Here is a 20,713-nt window from a genome sequence, read left to right as displayed (position 1 = left end):
AGAGAAAGGTGATTATACTTAGAAGAAGAGCCTTCAACCCCACTGCCCTCATTGGTTACAAAACTGGAGGGAGAGACATACATTGTAAATGGACCTCTGTTCCCTGGGGACCAGACACAGGCCCTTGACTACTGCAGGGGGCTAGAGGGACACAAGGAGAAAAACTGATTTAATATTTGCATTAGTGCTTTGAAAAGTCAGAAGGTGATTTTCAGGAAAGGTTCAAATAGTATGTTCGACCAACAGGAGATGTTTTTAGGGGAGTATCTACCCCTGACATTGTTTAGCTGTGTTGGCTTAGGGTGAAAATAAAAAGAACCAATGTGAAATAGGTAATCGAGACTACCCATAAGCTGAGCTCTATGATCCACTTAGCCAAATTCAGGCAAAAAGGCATAGAGAGAGCCCAGGGGTGGATTTTAGCATAGTACCATTAAGCCACAAATACAGCCTAACCTTGAGTCAAGATCAGTAAAGTATTATAGTCTTCATTGCTGAATCTGGCAGACTGTGGCTGGTGGAATTAGTGTCCCTTGCAGTCCATGAGACCACCAGGAAACAAGTCATCCCCAACACCGAGGCCCATCAGGACAGGAGGCTTTCTCTCTGTCTGAGGTAGGAAATGTTCTATTAACTAAGTTCTGACTTTTGGATTAAAAACTAAACCCCAAATGTCCTGGTGTTAAAGTTCAGGAACAGTTTTAATTTGTGGGACACATTGTACCATTATAATAAAGTGAAAGGTTAATATGACAGTCATTTTCTTGTTTGAATATTATTAAACACAGGACTCACATTGGAAGGTTAATTAATCCTGCAGAAAATTTTACCTGGTGAAGTGAATACTGATGGGAATAATGATTGACATGGCAAAGCGATTGCAAAGAATTATAAAAAATGGTCTGCATGAGGCTGGGGACAAGTCCTTTAGAGTAAGGCACAGTGACACACTGTTCATGTGTTACTGTGCCCATCAAAGGACATGTTAGAAGAGACCAAACATGAGGGTCAGGATGTAAAAAAACATGTCGGAACGAGAGGCTAGGGAGTTAAATGCACTATTATTTTAGATTGGGATTTAAAAGAGATGCTTGCACTTATAGAATTGATGGGAATTGTCATGGAATCTCTGGGTGGAAGATTCTCAAGGTTCTGGGTAGCATCTGGTGAATATTTCATCTATTTTGAAAATAAATCCCAGTTTAAGATGATATCTTTCTTCCTGTAGCTTTTACTCTTTGAAACTGGATCTGCTCTGCCTTGGAATTCTCTAAGTGGGGCCACGCTATATGACAGTTGTTCAAATATCTCCCATTCCCATTCCCTCCCTGAGGACCAATGTCTCTGATTTCTCCAAAGGTTTTCCTATGGCTTGGTACCTAGACTTCTCATAACCTCCTTATCTCTCTCTGGATTCCTAAACTGAATGCCTAATACAAGAGGTCTGGTCTTTATGGAGGCTATAGGGAGTTTTGTCTTTCTTGGCCCAGTCAACAGATTGCAATATGGTGGCCATCAGAATTAGCCGTGATTCCCCTGAGGATTCTGGGGGTGACCATTCCAGTGAGGCGGAGCACCTAATGCTTTAATATGTGACTTCATCAGCCACAGCTTGCTGATGTATCCTCCTGAGTTTACTGTTGATAAAATCCACCGAGCCTGTATTTCCAGTGGCATGCATAAGTTTTTATATCTTAATTTTCTACTTTCGAAATTGACTTATTGGACTGTGGATGGGATTTGAGGGTTTTTTTTTTTGTTTGTTTGTTTTCCAGAGCAATTGTCCTGTCTCAAATCCTGATCAGGGAGTGGATTTGACCATGGTGGGAACCCATCTGTAAGCTGGTTGAAGGCCCAGTGCATGGGGCAGTACTCAGAACAACAAGTGAAGCCACTCTGACCGCTTCCTGTTGGTAACAGGCCTTGGAGCCGGAGGTTCACACAGATGCTGGGAGCCACTCGGGGCCTTGTAAAAACAAGTAAGCAGAAAACTCACAGAGATGGGCCAATTTAATGGTCAGTCTATTGGCAAAAGTAATATGCACGTGTAAATTAAGTATGATCTAATGAGATCATTTTGTTTCATATACCTTTATTGAAACTTGTCTTTCATATGGCAGAATGCCCTCATCTACAATTTTTTCATCTCTGTACAGTATTAATTTTAAACGTGTATATGTGGCCTTGAGATCCATCATCGTAACTTATTGCATTAGGGATCCTAAAACATTTACCTCAAACAAAGGCAACATTAAATCAGAGATTAGGGCTTCTAGGTAGCTGGACCCAAAATGGTTTCTTGGTGAGCTTTGAGAATTTCTCAAGAAGAAGGTCTTATAGATATTTTAATCTGTGATCATGGAAACTACAAATTTTAAAGAACCTGTCTTGATGGGCCCTTCTGTAAGGAAGGTCACGTCTGTTATCAATACTGTGAGTTCTTAGAGCTGCAAATTATACTAGAAAAATATGCACAGGAAGGACATACATTTAAAAAGTTGCTCTTTAAATTTGAGTTGAATTGGACTTCCTGTAGATATACTTGTCAAGTCTGGCAAGCCCGTTACAGTTGTGCAAGGGTAGAGTGCTGTCCTTACTGGGCTTTGGAAAGGACTTCCTAGCAGAGCATGACCAACTCTCTGCCGGGATGCTGACTTGGCCCCTGCGAGGGAGTTGGGAACATTCTGACTCTGGGATCCCCTCATGCCGGGCACCAGGCAGGGCCACTGCAGTGCTCTGGGCCCTTTCACCCCTCCAAGTGTGTCTGACTCATTCAGCCTCATGATAGACAGGAGGGCCTTTGTCGAAGCTGTGCCTCATTTGCCACTTCAGAGCATCATGTCTGTTGACATTGCAAAATAGCACAGCATTCCACAAGAGGCCTTTTCAGAATGTTAATCGTGAATGGACAAAAGGCCATCCTAAGTGGGCCAGCAGCTGCCCTGCAGAGTTTTCCGGGTGAGGAATCACATGTGTTGACTCGGCCTTCCCATGACCTCCACTCTGCCCACCTCCGCCTGGTCCCTCAGCCGATTCAAGCAGACAAAAGCAGTGGGTGATCCCCTTTCTTGCCAGTTGTCGCACAGCTCTGGTCTAGGCCACCACAGGCACCGCGTGGGAGGCTTTGCGGGCTGGCCTCTGACATTTTCTGGTTCCCTGGCACTTAGTGTAGAGTTTGCTCGTTAATCCTCTGGGAGGGTTGTCGTGTTTAGTGGGCCTTGTACCTGATAAAGCAGAAAGGTAGTGAGTCCATGTTTCTTTGTGCAGGGAACAGCCACATTCTGCACTGAGTTGGCCTCTGTACTTTGCTGGCAGCTTGTGAGTTTTGGGTAGGGGCTGGGTAGGCACGGAGAGCTGGAGGTGCCTGGGCTGGGTGGGCCACTGCAGGGCGGGTGTGCATGGCATGGGGCTAGGGACAATTCACTTTCCAGTGATCAGGGAGCTCCACCAGGGGACATGTCTGGAGACTCACCTTGCTTCTGGCCTGGAAATCTTCCTCCAATTCATTTAGGTGGAAAATAATGATCCTGAAGGTGGAGGTGTTCCATAGATTTTTCTATCAGTGTGACCCAAGCCACGTTCCTTTATGGAACTCTTAGGCAAAGCTGTTGCTTTCAGCTTCACTGGATTGGTTTCTTACTGCAAATTATTTATAATTAACAATCCTTTGCAATGAAGATATGACTAAGCAATTCATGCCAGAGATGAAAGCATCCAGTAACATAAGTCTTCTTGAAGTTGTATGACCTCATATTAAAACAAAATATTACCTTGATTAAATATTGTTTAAAGATGGTGATACTCAGAGTTGACAACTAAGTGGTGGGGGGGGGGCGGGGGAGAAGCCCCATCCTGTTTTGCTGGTGGGAAAATATTTGGAACAACATTTTGAAGGGCATTTTCGTAGCCCAGACTGCAAATCTTAAATTTATTTTTATGCTTCAACACAAAAGTTTCACTTCCAGAAATTAACCCTGGGAAATAAATATGAATATGAACAAAGTTTGAGCTCTACAGTTTCATGGTAATAAAAAGCTTGGAATTCCACTGGTCAATGAATTATCATATACCCACATGATAGAATATTCAAAAGGCTGATGCAGATGTGGGAAAGAAAAGGTATATTAATAGCCAAGAGTGTTCTGAGAAAGAAGATAAAGGAGAGGGATTTGTTGTATGAAGATATATCACAAGGCCAGAGATTCTGTGCTGATTCAGGAATAATAAATGAAAAAATGGAAAAGAAGAGAGTCTTGATAGTAGAATGAAACAGACATTAGTACTTTATGTATAGATGTGACTGTGTGACCAATATGATTCTACAATGTGTATACTCAGAAAAAAATGAGAAAATATATCCCATCTATGTATGACATATCAAAATATATACATGCATTCTACTGTCATGTATAACTAATTAAAACAAATAAAAAATTAATTAAAAAATAAATAAAATGAACTTGCACAGCCCAACAAAAAAAGAAGAGAGTCTATAAACAGAATAATTTATATATATGTATATAATATATAACTTATATATTATTTATATATAAATTCTGTTAATTGAAAGGTATGTAAAAATAGCAAGACAAGGTTTTGGGATAAGTGGTTTTCCACTGAGACCCCTACTATATTCTCAGGAATAAACACCAAACAGTTTAAAGATGGGGAAACCACCTGTAAACATAGTTGCCTGGAAGATAGGAGCCACATTTTTGCCCTTTGAAGATGAGGAAGAATTTCCCAAGCAATAAATAAAGCTGGATGCTCTGACAGAGACAGGCAAGGGGTCACCAAATTATTCTGTTTCTCCTAGGCACACCCACTCCTCCCTTTATCTGGATGGGAAGATGTGGGTGAGTTCTGGTTGGTGGAAAGTAATGATGTGGACATTCATAGTCTGGTTTTTGCTAACTTCTGAGCAGAACCAACTGTTTGGTTTCCCATTCTCCTGTTGAAGTGAAGGCTTATGGGACAACAGAGATGCTAATGGCGGGACTTCAGACCCTGCATCACTGCCGGGAAGAGAATAGCCAAACAGAGTGATGAAGGAGTGACATCTGCCCCAGAAATGAAAAAGACTACATGTGTGTGAGATGGAAGTTTGCATATAAACCCACCGTCAGCACTAATCATAGATATCATAAGGGAAAGATGGTCAGATTTAGCCACAAGAGAATTTAAAAGTATGTATAGGAAAAATAGATGATAAATCAAGTTTAAAGACAAGCGACTGATTGGTAGGAACTATTTGCAATTTATTGAAAACATGAAATGCTGGTAAACAGAAGGTGCTGCTATAAATCAATAATGAAAGGTAAAACAGTTCAATTGAAAAAAAAAATAAGTGAAGGATAAGAGAACTATATCAACAGAAGAAAATGTCAAGGACAAACATGAAAAGATGCCCTTTAATTTGCAGCTAAAACCAAAACCTACCAGTATTTCTTCATTTAATTTTTAGATTATATTCAATATATATTTGGGGAACAAGGCATCTATAGGTTGTTTGTTTTTTCTAAATTATTTTGGCAACATAAGGTAAAATATGCTGTCCTTTAATGTGTCAATTCCACTTCTGAGTCTCCAGTAATACGGAAGATGAAATAAATTTGGGAATACAACCTCTTGGCATAAAAAGAATCAATTATAAGCAAAATCAGAGTTCATTGACCTGTATTATATAAAATATCTACATAAAATATCTTACACTCTTATTTGTGTAGAATGGTTCCAATCATGTAACTGTTTCCCCAAATGTCTTTGGTTGAGTATCTACGTAATGTGCATGGAAAGAAGCACAAAGAATGTGTGGGAATGTCCCCTGAGTAGGGACAATAGGGGACAGGACTGGGGGGGTGTAGCAGAGTCTGTACACTCTGGATTGCTTGAATCTTGCTATAAGAATCAGATGATGTATCACTTGTAAAATTTAAAAAAAAGAAAGAAAAATTCTATCAGCATTGAAATATTCATGGGAATGAAAAATGAGCAAGGAAGAGAACTGGTATTAAAATGGTAATGAAAGCCATGTAGGGACATAGAAAAAAGCTGTGTAGTGATATGATTTGAAAAACATTGAAATTACAGATACATTGTGATGGTTGGAAGGAAAATACAAGTTTCTCTAGGGGAAAAATCTAGGTGGATATTGTGGGGTGTTGACTGAGTTTTTAAGTAGATTTTTAAAATTTTATTTGGGTACAGTCATGCATCACTGAATGCCAGAGACACATTCTGACAAATGTCTTGTAGGTGATTTTGTTGTTCAATCATCCTGGTGTGTACTTACACAACCTAAGATGGTTGTGATGCCACCATGTGGTATGATCTTATGGACCACCATTCTCAATGTGACCCCTCGTTGACTGAAATGTCAGGTGGCCCATGACTGTTTTAGAATACAGTTCTACCTCCCTACCTGGGTTCTTGAAGGAGGGCAGAGGTCTTCTGTTAAGTGTTGAATGTGGGGGACAGTCCTGATTTGCAGCATCTATCAATTTCTCTGTTGTGTAACTATCGACACTGGGGCTCATGGCAAAGCACCACGTCAATGTCAGCCAGCTCCCTGCCTTCCTGACAAATTAAAAATCAGGTCTCACCAAATGATACGAGACAGCTCTAACACACTACTGAAGACCACACGGGGATGCACAGCGTGTCCTTTAGTGAGGTAGAAGAAATTGACACAGGGAAAAGTACTTGTGATGTGAGTGGGTTTTATTAGCAAAATGTCTGGAAGGTGTTTTTCACCAATTCCTTCAAGTCTGAAGAACTTAAGCCTCCCTTCCACTGAAGTCAACCCTGGAAGACTGCTCCTTGTCAATGTCCTATTCTACTGAGCGGGACCATAGATTCATTTGACTGAGATTTGGGAGGTTGAAGGGAGGACAGAGGGGCAAAAAGCCAGATGCTTGTGGGGAAGGGAATCAAGGTGAGAAAACAGCAGGAAGAACTCCCTTTTGATCCAACATTACACAAGCGTAGATCAAGGGAGTATTTACCAGCATCCTCTGGCTTCTGAAAGGGGAGGTCCAGAGAATGGAGCTCAGTTTTTCTAGACAGCTGTTCCCTAGATGCATGGCACCCTGAGAATGGAAGGAGAGGAGGAACAACCTTGAGTAAGATGCTAGAGTGGGATGCGGGAAGGGGACACCTCTGGATCACAAGCCTCAGAATTTTTGGTGGAGCTTTCTAGAAGTCTCATTCTCGTGGCAATCAATGACACAAGCACTGTATTTTGAAATTCAAGTTAGTGTCCTCGTCAAGTCTGAAGTCATATGAATCTGGGATTGTGGATCATCACAAGAACCCAGGAAAGTGCATGTGTGCGTAGACCACGGAGCCAGCCATCTAAGACAGATGAATGCCATAGCCCAGCTTTGGGCTGCAGTAGGTTGCCTCGTGGGAATGCTTGGTTTTGAGGGGTAGGAGGGAAAACACAACCTCTATTTTTTTCTGAGTATGTCTACTCTTAGAGTTTCCATTTAGGAAGATGTCTCAGGACCCTTTGGGAACCTCAGATAACTTACTATGGCTATAATGAAGGGGTTTGGGAACACCAAGTGTTGTAGGGGTTGGAGTATTTAGGCATGCAACAGGATGATTATTAAGAAAAGAGCTTCACGTCCAGCTTGTGAATGTTTTTTCCCTGAAGTTTTCAGTGAGTTTCAATGTGTTGGAGAAAGGATGAGGCCAGTTATCTCAGTTGAGACTGTAGGTGATGCTTCTGTGGATATCGATGATGGTGATGGTGGTGATGGAGATGGTGGTGATGGTGATGGTGGTGATGGTGGTGATGGTGGTGATGGTGATGGTGATGATGGTGATGATGGTGATGGTGATGGTGATGGTGATGGTGATGGTGATGGTGGTGATGGTGATGGTGATGGTGATGATGGTGATGGTGATGGTGATGATGGTGATGATGGTGATGGTGATGGTGATGGTGGTGATGGTGATGGTGATGGTGATGGTGATGGTGATGATGGTGATGATGGTGATGGTGATGGTGATGGTGATGATGGTGATGATGGTGATGGTGATGGTGGTGATGGTGATGGTGATGGTGATGGTGATGGTGATGATGGTGGTGATGGTGATGGTGATGATGGTGGTGATGGTGATGGTGATAGTGATGATGGTGATGGTGATGGTGATGGTGATGATGGTGATGATGTGATGGTGATAGTGGTGATGGTGATGGTGATGGTGATAGTGGTGATGGTGATGGTGATGGTGATGATGGTGGTGATGGTGATGGTGATGATGGTGATGGTGATGGTGATGGTGATGGTGGTGATAGTGATGATGGTGATGGTGATAGTGATGATGGTGATGGTGATGGTGATGGTGATGATGGTGATGATGGTGATGATGGTGATGGTGATGGTGGTGATGGTGATGGTGATGGTGGTGATGGTGATGGTGATGGTGATGGTGATGATGGTGATGATGGTGATGGTGATGGTGGTGATGGTGATGGTGGTGATGGTGATGGTGATGGTGATGGTGGTGATGGTGGTGATGGTGATGGTGATGGTGATGATGGTGATGATGGTGATGGTGATGGTGATGGTGATGATGGTGATAGTGGTGATGGTGATGGTGGTGATGGTGGCAATGGCCCTGGGGCTGCTCTTGAATGCAGAATGTGTGGACAGAGCACCTCCATCGCTGGCCTGGGAAGGTCATGTAAACTGAGCCTCTGAACTCCACAGTGGAGGCGAGGAGTGCCTACTCTGGCACACGCAGATGCCAGTGGCTGCCATGGTGTGTGCCCACGCCATTGGCTACCTGCCGGCAGGAATTGTGTGGACACTGGCCTAGGGCTTTGAGCCTCCACCCCAGGGGAGCAGGGGGGCCCTTGCCACGAGGTGGTCATTTCTCCTGACAGCGAAGGATGGCTTCAGAGCTCACTTAAGCTCAAGCACAGAGGCTCTGGACTCATGCTCCCCTTCTGGAGATGGGGAGGGGGCTTCAGAACAGGTTGGTAACTGTGTTCTCATTTGGGGGAAGAAGAAAGTGATTTGAAAGCACCAAAGCAAGTTTGGGGGTTTTGAATTCTCCTTTTTTCCTTCTGGGTGAACATAGCCTTGTTCTTCCTTTGCCTGGGCATTGGCTTTGGCCTCAGGCTGGAAATTTTACCCTGCTCCAGGGAAAGCCCATCTTACTGAATCCTTGTTTGTGTGAGTCTGGGGTTCTGTCTCCAGGGCCTCCCTGCTCATTCCTTCTCTATGCCCTGACTCTGCAGCATATCACAAAGTGTCTGCCAGGGACTGTGGGTCTGGGGGGCAGAGGTAGGCCATGCAAGTGTTTCCTTGATTCAATGACTTTGAACATGCCATAGAGAATATTCCCAGTGAAGCACTGCAGCTCCCACGGGCCTACAGAAAGCTCTGAGGAGTGAGGACTGTGACCAAGGCCATTTCATGAACTGTTTTCTAGCTCACCATTTTCCAGCCTTTGTCCTCTGAGCCACTTGTGTGCTGCATGCCCATCAGCATGATGGACAGAGGGCTTCTGGTGCACTAGGGAGGTAGAACCGTAAGGACACAGTGAGTGAAAATCCAGTCCTTTCCTGTCGGTTCTCAGGTGGTGGTGATACAAGGTGTTAGCTTTCTGTTGCTTAACTAAATACCTCAGAAAACCCACTTAGAAGGAGCAAAGGCTTATTTGGCTCACAGCTTCAGAAGTCTCAGTCCATGGTTGCTTGGCCTTGTGGCCTTTGGGGCTGGGGTAAGGGAGGGCATCATGCTGGGAGCCTGTGACAGAGGAAATTCCTCACCTCAAACACCTGGATGCAAAGAGAGAGAGAGGCAGGGGCTGAGGTCCCAGTGCTTCCTTCAAGGACATGCCCCCAATCACCTGACTTCCTCCCACTAGGTCCCATCTCCTGAAGGTGCCACCACCTCCCAATGGCACCACAGGCCGGGGACCAAGCCTCCAACCCATGGTCCTTGGGGGACACTTCTGATCCCAATTATAGCACATCATATATCCTCCCTCTCTCCCCTTCTCTCTCTCTCTCTCTCTCTCTCTCTCTCTCTCTCTCTCTCCCTCTCTTACTCAATCTCTCTCTCTCTCTCCCTCTCTTACTCAATCTCTCTCTCTCTCTCTCTCTCTTACTCAATCTCTCTCTCTCCCTCTCTCCCTCTTAATCTCTCTCTCTCTTACTCAATCTCTCTCTCTCTTACTCAATCTCTCTCTCTTACTCAATCTCTCTCTCTCTCTCAATCTCTCTCTCTTACTCAATCTCTCTCTCTCTCTCAATCTCTCTCCCTCTCTTACTCAATCTCTCTCTCTCTCTCTCTTACTCAATCTCTCTCTTACTCAATCTCTCTCTCTCTCAATCTCTCTCCCTCTCTTACTCAATCTCTCTCTCTCTTACTCAATCTCTCTCTCTCCCTCTCTTACTCAATCTCTCTCTCCCTCTTACTCAATCTCTCTCTCTCAATCTCTCTCCCTCTCTTACTCAATCTCTCTCTCTTCCTCTCTTACTCAATCTCTCTCTCCCTCTCTTACTCAATCTCTCTTTCTCTCTCTCTCTTCCTCTTACTCAATCTCTCTCTCTCAATCTCTCTCCCTCTCTTACTCAATCTCTCTCTCTCCCTCTCTTACTCAATCTCTCTCTCTCTTACTCAATCTCTCTCTCTCCCCCTTACTCAATCTCTCTCTCTCCCCCTCTCTTACTCAATCTCTCTCTCTCTCTCCCTCTTACTCAATCTCTCTCTCTCTCTCTCTCTCTCTCTCTCTCTCTCTCCCCCCTTACTCAATCTCTCTCTCTCTCCCTCTTACTCAATCTCTCTCTCTCCCTCTCTTACTCAATCTCTCTCTCTTACTCAATCTCTCTCTCTCTCCCTCTTACTCAATCTCTCTCTCTCCCTCTCTTACTCAATTTCTCTCTCTCTCTCTCTCTCTCTCTCTCCCTCTTACTCAATCTCTCTCTCTCTTACTCAATCTCTCTCTCTCTCCCTCTCTTACTCAATCTCTCTCTCTCTCCCTCTTACTCAATCTCTCTCTCTCTCTCCCTCTCTTACTCAATCTCTCTCTCTCTCTCTTACTCAATCTCTCTCTCTCTCTCTTTCTATCTCTCTCCTCCCTCCCTACCCTTAGGACTCATGATCAATGATTCATTCAAAGATAAAGAAACAGTACCATTTGGACACAGAAAGGGGCCCCAGGGACCTGATCTTTAAAGGCCACTTACTATTTTAAAATTTTGAAAAATTAAGCTATGGGAAGAGAGAACAGTTTTCCAAAGCTGCCACTACCAAATCCAAGAAGGATCTACCAGGATGCCCAGCACATCCCGAGCTAACTATCCAACCCTTCCTGCACTGACCACAGGCCTGTCCCCACCGGTCACTGTCCTGTATGGCTCATTAGACAAGCAAGTGAAGAAGCCCACACAATGTTTGGCTGGGGACATTTCCAGCAGCTATTTTTTTTTTTTTTTAGCTAAGCATGATTGCACCAAAGCCATGAGTCACAAGCCTTTGCAACTTCTCCATCTTGGAGGACTTTCAATGACTCAGTTTTCCACACCTGTCATCAAGCTGGGGAACAAGGAGTGAAAAAATGTAGGCTGTTCATCAACAACTCTTCCTCATTCAGAAAAAATTAATAAATAAAGAACCAATGTCTGGTGCTGTTTCCTCTGCCCAACTCGTATCAGGTGACATAAATTTCCATAAACCACAAGGTTGACGACGGACGCTGGTTGGAACACAGCATGACAAAGAACTCAGGGCCTTGAACAGCTGTTGAAATTCTTCTGCCCCTGACATAGGACCGAGGAAAAGCCTCTGCCTCAGGAGGTGGGCAAAAGGTATGGAAATGGCCAAAGCATCACTTATCAAATCACTTTGCTAAATCAGAGACCTTATCAGGTTGGCTGTGCCAGAAAGAAAGTGAATCCCATGGGAGTCGGTGAGCCCACTGCATAGGGAACTAATTTTTAATTTCAGAACGAAGCCAGAGGTTCTAGAAGAACATCTAAGAAGCGGGGGGCTCCTCTGGCTTCACAACCTGCTGGGCGTACTCCCGGGGATGCCAGGCAGCCCTCTGCACGGTGGCACACAGGTGGCCAACTCAGAGCAGCTCAGCATTCCGTGATGTTTTTAAGCATGCCATAATAGCATTCACATTTGCACAATATTTTACAGCTCATGAAGCCCATTTAGGTGCATCTTATATTTTAAATCTAGAAACAACCATCTTTCTGGGATAACTGTTGTTATTAACTCCTTGTTTTGCAAAAGAAAAGTCACAGCTTAAAAAATAATAGCAAGTAGGGGGGAAAAGAGGCCAACCCAGATTTCTGGTCCTCAGGCCTGGTGAGCCATTAGAATAAGTCAGAGCCTTGAATGTTGGTGCTCAGGCCTTGTCCCTGAGAAGCCAGCATAATTTCTTTTTAGGTCAGGGTCCAGTAGCCCAGGCATTGACAGGCTCATGTGGCCATCATTTGTCAGGCCCTGAACTTCAAGGACCTGGAGGGAGTCACATGGGACCCTGGTTCGTGGAGTTGAGGGTCAGAGGCAGATCTGAGTTCTGATATGGGGGTTTCTGCCTTAGACTGAGGCCAAGTGCTATGAACCTGGTGAACCAAGTGCTAGGTCATTGAATGCCACCAGAGTTGCCCTTGAAGGTGCCTCAGAATTCCAAACTGGCTAAGTGATGAGTAACTTGGACTTGTCTCCACTGATAGAAAAGCCCAAACTGTTGATTCTGCCGTTAAATCTGATCACCTTTCTGTAGTTCCAACATTCCACGTGAGAACAGGCAATCAATAGTAGGGAAAGGTCAGGCCCATTACCTGCCATATTGGCTCAGCACATTGGGGAACAGAGCTGGGACCTTGGCCTTATTCATCACTCCTCTGTTGGCAGAGTTGAGCCCACAGGGGTCTGGGGTGTCAGGTTGGACCTGAGGAGGGCATCAGGAGGCCATGGTCAGCCTGGGATGATGTTCCAGAAGCATCTCAGGTGAACAGTAGTTCAGACCTTTCATGGGAAAGATTCTAGGAGATTCCAGCTCAAATGCCATAACAGTGGCAGAAGGGGGGGAGCTGTGATTGGACATAGGTGGTGGGGAGAAGAGACAGAAGTCCCCAAAATGGGCGGAATCTCCTGCTGGGGACATGCTCCATGGGCTGCAGCAGAGGCATCCTGGGGCAGCTTCCTGAATGTTCAACCAAAAGCAACACTCGGGTAGTTTTAGCCTGAAGCAACTCACTCAAAAAAAAAAAAAATGCCCATATGTTTCCAGGGCTAGGCCCAATATGGCATGTGCCCATCACGTGTGACCTTCATGTCTCAAAGCCAGGCAGTCAATCAAGAGGGTGGTGAGCTTTGTTGCCCTGGATGGTTGGCAGGGACTTAGCTCCACATGGAAGCAACTGTTTCTACACACATACATGCCACAAGTCTGCGTGTTCTCCAACTCACCTTTCATTTTCTCTTAAAAGTCCCTGTGGCTGAGCTGGGGATGTAGCTCAGTGGTAGAGCACTGGCCTAGCATGCAAGAGGACCTGAGTTCCAGCCCCAGCACTGACAGTTAAAATTAAAAAGTGCCTGTGGCTAATTCCAATACTAGACATGGGGAAGTTGGAGAGAGAAAAGATGGCAGGTGGAATTTATTACTTTTGGAAACTTTATTCGAAAAATGTGACTGTCTGATGAGGTCCTCTTCATGCTAGGAGCCTATGCAAACATCAGGCCCTGAGGATTATATGGTAGTAGCTCCCCAGGGAATCCATTGTGCCAATGAGCAGTATGATGGAGAAAAACTGGGTGTCAGAGAGAGTGGGTTGTACAGGGGAAGGGTATAGAAGGAGAAAGAGAAGAAAAAGAGAAAGGGAGGAATGGAGAGAGGAAGAGGGGGAAGGAGTGATAGAGAAAAGGAAGAAGGGGAGGGAGTTGTAATTGGACAAAGGTGGTGTCGAGAAGAGATAGAAGTGCCCAAAATGAGAGGAATCGCCTGCTGGGGACATGCTCCATGGGCTGCAGCAGAAGCACCGTAGTCTCTGCAGATTGTGGTTGAGCTGTGTGGTCATGTGACTATGTGGATATGTGACCTGGGAAGGGGCAGCTGAGAGCCCTCATCTGAATATCTGCAGCTGTACTATGACCTACCTGCAGTTGTCAGTCGGTCAGGGCACAACAGAGCTGCTGGGGATGAGCCCAAGCTGTCCCTGAGGTTCTCCCAGTCCTAAAGGGGCATTCGGGTTCCCAGGGTGCTCAGTTCAGCCAGCAAGAAGTTCACCCACTTTGCAGCATCACGTCATAGGTCAGGCTCCTGGGGGAGGCTGGGAGTCCTGACGGAGTTGGGGTTGTCCAGATGTGTCCAAGAGGGTCCATATCACTCACCCAGGACAGTCCTTCTGGACTGTGTTGATTCTAGAACCCTCATAGGGCTATCTGAGGCTGCCATTCAACTTTTTCCATCCAGTCCTGACAGAGTGGATGCAGGGGCCCTCCCTAATGAATCCCTGCCAGACACCTCCTCCCAGAGTCTGCTGCCCAGAGGACCAGCCTGCCACAAGGGTCTCTCCAGCCCTTTGGAGGTGAACCTAATGCAGCAGCACCTACTGTGTGCTGTACCCTGTGTGTTTTGGTGCATGCCACGTGTGTGTCTCAGTAGGAATCGACTGCTCTGGGGTCGGGGGGCATGAACCCTAATTGACACTGATAGCTACAGCCCAGTGTCCCTGGGATGCTAACATTAGTCTGTGAAGGCTCCTGGCCCCTCCCCTCCTACTCCTTAATTCAAAAACCCAAGTCTCGTCCCCACTGAGCCCAAGCCAGCAGCAGGCAGGGAGTGGGCAGGGTAGCAGGCAGCATATATCAATCAGGTTCTGCTCACAGTCGAGCCCCTACGCCCAGTGCAGCTCCTAGTTCAAAGTTCTGTGGTATATAAATGGGTGTGGGGGCATGGGTGGCCAGGGAAGGCTGTCCCCGCACCCTGGTCCTGGGGACGGCAGCTCTGTGAGGCCACCTTAGGGATGAACAGTGCGGCTCCTGCCCTGCTGTTCCCACCTGCCTGGCCCCTGCCTCCAGAGTGGCTGGCTCAGCGCCACGGCTCCTGCTGCCCCCTCCCTCTGCTCCCACGGCTCAGTGGAGTGAGGCTGGGAGACGCTGACCTGCAGAAGCGCCTGGCTGGGGTAATTTCTAGACTTCCCTCTCCCTCTCATTCCTTAGCTAGAATTTTAAAATTCAAAGCAAATTTTATTGAATTAAAAAAAAAAAAAACGCAAATATTACACTTCTCATCATGTGTCCAGAGCCATGTGCACCTCCGGTGTAACCTCCAAGGTGACCGTGGGCAAGGTCCCCAGTGGTTCCATGTGGAAAATAAAAAGCCTCCATGACCCAAGTTGGGGGGGGGGGCAGCAGGAGACCCTTCTCAAGGCAGGAGGGAGATGGGCTTCGTCGGTGCTACTCTTCAAGTGCCCACTAGGTGGCAGCCGACACTCGGGCGAGAGCAGGTCCCAGGGCTCAGGAGCAGGAAGTGGAGCTGAGGTCTCTTTGGTGGCCTTTTTTTTTTTTTTTTTTTTTTTTTTACAAAACAGTAAAAGACAGCAACTGCATGCACTATTGAGAAATCACATTCCAATAAGTGGAGAAATGAAGTATTGAGTTATGTGCAAAGTAAGAGGTTGGCACATGATTGCTGTATTCAGGGAAACAGTTTCTAATCTTTGATAAGAAAGTACTGGCCCGTGAAGGGATTTAAATGGGTGCACTCACTCTTTTAAAGATGCACTCGGCACATTTGCATGTCTGCTAGTTTAACGTTAAGATGTGGTCATTTGGAGGTCTGGTCACCAGAGATGGGAGGCAGAAGGGAAGTTTGAGCTGCAAACCGTATCCAGGCTGATTGGCCTTCAGACCATGGGAATGCTCAGCTCTCTTAACAGGAGCATGAACACTCCAGGCTTTGATTAAGGGAAAGTGTGAAAGCAAAGTCATGACCTCATGCATTACTTAATGGAGATGAGTTGGAGGATTCAATCACACAGAGCGAGAGTCCAAGGAATCCATAGACGGGTGTGGGTTGAGAGCATGGATCCTGTAACCACTTTCCCAGAGTTCCCCTTCACCTCCACCAGGAACTCCCAGAGCTACCCCAGGCCATGGCAGGTCAGCTCATGCCTCTCCTTGATTTCTAGACATGAGTCAAAGCCAAGGAGGAGCCACATTCGGGACACATCCAAGAAAACGCTTGAGAAATGGCAAGAAGAGTGGCACTTGTAGGGAGGTGAAAGGCATCTATTTCCACACATGTATTCTCTTGCCTCCTCCCAGGTAACTGACAGTCAGGCCTAAGGACAGTGCCAATCAGAGGAAAGGGGTTTTCTTAGGCACAGCACTGTGAGGCCCAGCGTGTCTTTCAACGTTTCAAGCAACCACCAGGGCTGTGCTGGGCCGTTTCCCATACTTGCCTTGGGAGACTCCACTCTGACTCCACTGAATTTGGATAAAGCTCCACATCAGCACCCATGCATGGGCTATTTCTCTGACTGTCGGGTTCCCTGGCGCAGGGATCCAGGGGTGGGCTCCCTCGTGACCATGTGCTCTGCTGGCCTTGAAGGCTTAGCTCCACAGGGAGGGTGCTTCCACCAGGAGACACAACAATGGCCCTGCAGACTAGAAGTTAGGGTGATACAGGGCCATTTGGATCCCTCGTGCCTCTGAGTCTGCAGGCTAAGCAGAGAGTTAGAGTGTTGTCTTGGGGGGTTGATCCAACTACCAATGAGAAATTAACCTAGAACCCATGATAGAAGTCGGGAAGGGTAGGTCTGGAGATTCCCTAAGGCATCTCCCAGTAGCAGCATGCTCTGGGATTAAGGTCAATGACAGTGAATGGCCCAGACTCCCAGGAAGGAAAGTGTAGGTCACTCCCCAGGCACAGAGAATCACCACCGGCTGAGGTGCTTGCAGACAGCACAGGGAACACAGGTAGTGGAAGAAGGTGTTAGGAACGTCAGCAATGACAAGAGATCATTCTCAGAACTGGGGACTGCAGGGGTCGTGAGCATTTCCTATTTTGTTTAGAGTACCACACTGATGTGCATGTAACTTGTAGTAAGCAAACATTTTTGCTATTTTTCCTTTTTATTATTTTTTTCTATCACGTAACACCCAATTCCTTGACTGTGTACCAGCATTTAAGTCCTGGTAACTTTCCAGCACACTGTTTGAAATGATGGGACATCAGGGAGAAGAGTGGACATCACTCTAGGATTTCTCCATCTCTTGACAAAAGACATCAATAAGTTTTGGATTGTGTGATGTTAGACTGAATGACGACTTTGGTATTGTGGGCCTGGAGATCGACTATCATTTAAGGACAGGGATAGAGGTGTCAAATTGACAAAGGGTGGACTCGTGCTGGTTATTTTTATGTGTCAGCCCTACTGACCCAGGGAGGTGTCTAGACAGCTAGGAGAACGTTATTTCCAGGTGTTTGTGAGGAGGATGTTCCTGGAGGTTGGCATTTTATTTGGTAGACTTAGATCTACTCTCACTGATGCCTCGAAGGTCCAGTCTGTTGACCCTTCAGTCTCTTGGATCAGATTATCCAATCTGTTGAGGGTCTGAATAGAACAGAGAGGGGGAGGACAGGTGAGGTGGCTCTCTCCGCTGAGCTGGGACATCTTCTTCCCCTTCCTTCAGACACTGAAGAGCTTCTGGTACTGGGGTCTTTGATTCCAATGGCTCTGTGGCTCTCAGGTCTTTGGACTAGGACTGAATTATACCACTGGCCTCCCTGAGTCCCCGGCTTGCAGATGGCAACTCGAATGATTCCTGTAATGTCTCCTCTCCTGCGTCTTTCTTTACACATCCCAGGAGATGTGTTTCTCTGAAAACCCTGACTAGTACTTTGTACATTTGCTGTAGATGAGATGACACACATCCTTCTAGAACAGTCACAAGTTTCCCAAGAACAACTGGATAATTGAACAAATTCAGTGAAACAAAAATGTATTCTTTTGCAGATAAAACAGCACTGGGGAGTTAATGATTTAACCTTGAACTCTCTTTTCATCACCCTGGAGCATGAGATGGGGACACATTTGGCAAAGGAGATTGGGGCAAAGGAAAATACCCAAATTTCATTCTCTCTCTCTCTCTCTCTTCTACTCACATATGCTAGGCAAGTGGTCTACCACCAAGCTACACCCCCAGCCCTGTTCTCTATTTTATACCAGGGGGCTCCTCACACCCAACAGGAAGGTAGGTAGACCATAATTTTGGGTTCCAGAATCCTCAACTGGTGGTTTTAAAAGTGCTTTGTTCATTATTTTTGTGACCTTGAGCAAGTTGTTCCATCTCTCTACGCCTTGGTCTCCTTCTTTGCATAGAGGATGGTGATACTAATAATAACAATACTGACTCTCTAAGCAGTTTTTATTGCACTTGGGCTCCGTGAATAACAACCTCACCAGCTGCTTCTTCCCCATGGCCATCCTCCGTGCCTGGGGTCTGGGCTCTTGAAGGTTCTTCGGGAGGACATCAGTTTCATAGGACCAAGATGTGTGGGGTGGAGTTAGTGGACAGATGGGCTGAGCCCTTCACCTGTGGGAAGACCCTGGCATAGCCACTCTGTGTCTTAGGTGGCTCACACGCCACGATCACACACATATGTAGTTTGTCATGCAGGTAGGTACCCAGCTGTGCTGTGGCATCTTCCTCACTGGGTCCTGGCCTTCCGGAAGGCCTCAAAAGTCCCTGGCTGGAAGTGAGCACCTCAGACCTGGTTCATTACTTCCTGTTGGCTCACCTTGCAGCCCAGTGAGATGTGAAATAGAGGGTGCATCCACCCAGCCTCCCTTTGGAGTGAAAGACAAATTGCTTCAGGTATCAGGAAGTCTGGCCTTTCTAGCCCAGCAAAACTTTTGAATGGTCAGTATCCATGTGAGAAGGGGGGCAGTGGTGGCCATCATTCATGACTTTTTTTTTTTTTTTGCAGTGCTAGAGATCAAACCCAGGACCTTGCACATGCTAAGCACACACTTTACTACTGAGTTACGCCCCAAGTCCTCGGTGATGATTTCACTAAGTTGACTTGCTCTGGTCATATTTTGTATTTGTCATGGAAAGGGACTTGTGTCAGGAGAAAACCGTAGAAACACAGAATCATCAAGGGATGACAGGAAAAGGGCAGGAAGAGAAGGTGTATTAGTCAGCTTCTCATGACTGTAAGAGATACCTACTACAGTACAATAAACTTGCGAAGACAAAAGGTTTATTGTGGCACCCTGTTTTGGGGGTGTTAGCTCTGTTGCTTTGGGACTGTGTTGGCATGTCACATTGGGAGCAGGTAGTATCACAAAGATTTTCACCTCTTGTCCAGGAAGCAAAAGAGAGGGAGGAAAGCTGGGTCCCCTATGACCTTTGAAGGCACGACCCCCAAGGACCTTCGCTAGGCCTCCACCCTTTAAACTTCCACCACCTCCCTGTAGCACTACCCCGAGGACCAAGCCCTTCACATGTGGGCTTTTGGGGACATTCCAGATCCCAGCGGTCACAGTGAGGAGATAAGGGAATAAGTCCAATAGTTCTTCATGTGGTTGGGAGAACTCACACAGTAAAATCTCCAATTCATTCATACAGAGACACCAAGTATTTGCTGAGCGGCCACTCCAGGCTCCTCCAGGCCCACAGCATCAGCAGGGCTTGTGTTCTGCAGCAGACACTGCCCTGGGCCCACGGCATAGTCACCTGGCGTCATCCATAGACGTCACCACCTGGCCTGGGCCTGGCCCTGGGATTAAGCAGTGCTCTGTGGTCACCTGGCCCAGCCCACGTGGCCTACCCTGCACTGTCTCAGGATCCCATGTGGATGGAGAACCCTTCACCTCCATCCTGAGGAACTTGTGGTGAATTCATGTCCACTCTGGGGCCTTTAGGTCACTGGGGGTGTGCTCTCAGAGGGGATCATGGAATCCTGGTCTCTTCCTCTTTCTCTTGCTTCCTGGCCACATGGTGAGCAGTTTGGCTCCACTGTGCCCTCTCTGCAATTGCCATCTGGAAACTCCACCAGAGTTCTAAAGGCCATGGGTCCACCTAATCATGGACTGGAATCTCTAGAACTGCTGGCCAAAATTCTCTTTATAAGTTTATTATCTCAGGTATTCATTAGAGTGCTGGAAAGCTGACTTAGTAATGAGTACCACTGGGACTGAGTACCACGTGGAGTCCTGCAGCAGGGCCAAGACCAGGGTGAGACTGTGGAGATGTTTGGGAGGCTCGGGGCAGGAGGCTTGCTGGCCTCACCCTGGCTCAGCCTTGCTGAGGCTCCTGCACATGGCTGAGGACCTACACCAACCACATGCTCACTGCTGGAGAAGCTACATCAATGAAAAAGACCAGGAGAAAGTTCCACCGGGAGTTTCATTCTTTGCGACCAATTTAGTGGCTTTCAGCTTCAATTCACCATGGATAAATTCCTCTGCAAGAATGAATCTGCCATATATTAGGCTCAAAATCCAGTGGTCCTGGCTCTCAGGCTGTGGCCGCCACCAGCCTATGGCCATCCCCGACTCTACCATTGTCACCAATCAGTCGTTTCTGCTTAGCAGAAGAGAAAGCACTCCATGGATGAGTACTGTGTGCTTGTGTATGTCTGGGGGAGGAGAGAGCAGACAGATACAAAGGAGAGAAATATTCAAACAAGGAAAGAAGAAAACCCATCAGAACTTTTTTAG

The sequence above is a fragment of the Spermophilus citellus genome (genome assembly GCF_964194105.1).
Source record: "Spermophilus citellus genome assembly, contig: SCAFFOLD_39, whole genome shotgun sequence".
Taxonomy (NCBI): Eukaryota; Metazoa; Chordata; class Mammalia; order Rodentia; family Sciuridae; genus Spermophilus; species Spermophilus citellus.
This window is presented reverse-complemented; position numbering follows the sequence as displayed.